Consider the following 2613-nt stretch of genomic DNA (forward strand, 5'->3'; position numbering starts at 1 on the left):
TGCTGGGTGTGTGACCATACAAAGAAAGCTTTACATCAGCGCGCCGTGGCCACTGGTGAACCGACTGTTTCTTTGACGAAAGCTAACCTAACCCGCGTACAAAATGGCGCAAAATGTCACGAATTTATCATGCATCAAGTTATATTTTCTTTAGTATAATAATTACATTCGTTAGTTAAGCAACTTGTTTATGATAATTGTAGAAAAGTGTAGAAAAATGACACTGTAAGTATATCATATATTATTTATATAGATATGTAATTACTTCACGATTTTGAATTCCATTTAGTGCATTATATCCTGGGATGAAGAAGAAACGTTATTTTATGTCGAATTTTTAGATGACAAAGGAGGTAACCAAATAGCATATCTTACAAAATCTGAGGACAATAATAAGGATCGTTTATCAAGGTTAAAATAATTATTTTACTAAATTAAGACATTAACATATCCATGTGTTCGACATAACCTCACTTCTTAAATCTCTTAAATAGTCGGTTGAGAACGGATCGTGAATGATTGTTTGAATATGTAAGTCACTACAAATATAATAGCTATACAAATATATATAAACAGCAAACACGTATGCCATGTTCATATTTATTTCAGAAGTCGTACAAAATTGGAATGAAACGATGAACAATATACAGATCTTTAGATAGGCTCAAATAATGTATGTTTTTTAGGAGCAACTTGAAGATAATGGAGATTTATCTTCTTAATATGTAAGTTGATTCATATATAGTTGCTGTATATATATTATTTGGTAACAAATACATTATATTTATAATTGTTTTAGAAAACCTCTAAATTGGGAACAGTATGTCATATATGCATGAACTTGATTGATGTATTGATGTATAATGAACTGAAGATATAATGAATTCAATCAGGTTAAAAAAAATGTATGTGCAAAAGCGACTCGAAGACGATTTAGATTTGTCTCCTGAATATGTAAGTTGCTACACATATGGAGTGGTATATATATTATTAGATTCAATAAAACACATTATGTTTCAAATTGTTTTAGAAAACTTCCAAGAAGTACATCATATATGAATATCCTGTATCCTCGCATTTGATGTATTGAACTGGCGATAGAATGAAATCAGTCAGTGTTTAAAATGTATGTGTTAAAAGCGACTTTAAGATGATGGAGATTTGTACACTGAACATGTAGGTAGCTACACATATGGTAGCTGTATATATATATTATATTATATACAGTAAATCACATTATGTTTGAATTTGTTTTAGAAAACTTCCAAAATTTGGGGCAGTATGTCATATGTGCATAATCTGTATCCTGGCATTTGATGCAATGAACTGGCGATAGAATGAAATAATGAAAAATAGGCAGGCTGTTTGATGTATAAGGAAGTGGCGATAGAATACTTATGCAACACTTCACACTTCACGCCTCAAAAATAGAATTACGTTCATTAGATATACAACAATTTTCATTAAATATACTGTTATTAATATGTTAAGATTGAATAATTTGTAAAAAGTTTTCTAGTATAGTTCATGTTAAATTTTATAATTTCAAAACTACAATTCTAATTTGTAATATTTAAATATTGTAAAATTTCTTATTATTCACGTAAATAAATGCTTATTCGTACAGAAAGAATATTAATTGCATTACGTCATCACTTTCAGGTGCTATTACGTCATAACTGAGTCGCCATTTTGTATGACGTCATGACCGAATCGTTTTCATTCGCCAATGACGTCATGACTGGGGTGAACGCCTTACGTCAGACGGTCTTATCATAATAAACAAACATATGTGGGTCAACGTCGATTTTCATGTATCACGAACGCCACGTGCGCCAGAGACCGAACCTCGATAGTTGTTCGATAGTTACATAAATTTGCGGCCGTATCCATTAAATATCGAGGAAAATGAATATGGGAACCGCATGTCACACGACCTAATAAAATATTGCCACGATGTTGTGGCCATATCGCATGTTTACTGGGCGTTGACAACTTTAATATTAACATACTTAAAGAACTTCCCTACAAAACCTGCCGTTTATAACAATCCTGTTCAATGGTATAATAAGACTTGAATCATATCCTAATCAATGAAAAATTGCTAAAATCATAATTTTCCGAAACCTGGAAAAAATCCAAATAAAGTTCAAGGTTACAGACCGATTCGTTTACCTCAAAGGTGTCTGAGAGCTGAGTCTGAGACTGAGAGCACTACCTTGCGGTACACCGGAATGAATTGGTATTGGAGAGGAGAGTTCTTCATTTTATTTAATTTGAAAAGTTCTATAGTAAAAGTTCTAGATAAGTATGATTCCAAAATCGTGAAATATTTTCTTTAATTTATATAATATTCCCACATGCCAAACTTTGTCAAAGGCCTGGCCGATGTCAAAAAAAATGCTAACCAAATTCTTTTTTATTTAGGGCAGTGAGGATTGAGTTGGTTATTCTGTTGCATTGCTGAATTGTTGAATGATATCTTCTAAAACCAATTTGTTGGTTAGCTATCCAGGTTTCTTCGGGATGATCTTCTAATAGTCTTTGTAAAATAAATCTTTCGAATACTTTTGATAGGGATGTAAGAAGGCTTATAGGTCTATATGATTTTAC

General features: G+C 31.8%; 1 long non-coding RNA gene across 1 annotated transcript; it reads left to right on the forward strand.

Moving 5' to 3' along the window:
• The first annotated feature begins 814 nt into the window (after positions 1-814).
• LOC113382247 lies at positions 815-1120 on the forward strand. The gene is made up of 2 exons (XR_003367648.1): positions 815-954; positions 1031-1120. It is a non-coding gene; the product is annotated as an uncharacterized LOC113382247 (long non-coding RNA).
• Positions 1121-2613: the final 1493 nt, after the last annotated feature.

This window comes from Ctenocephalides felis, unplaced genomic scaffold (genome assembly GCF_003426905.1).
Source record: "Ctenocephalides felis isolate EL2017-DRISC unplaced genomic scaffold, ASM342690v1 CF-g0.4_SCAFFOLD_03402, whole genome shotgun sequence".
Classification (NCBI taxonomy): domain Eukaryota; kingdom Metazoa; phylum Arthropoda; class Insecta; order Siphonaptera; family Pulicidae; genus Ctenocephalides; species Ctenocephalides felis.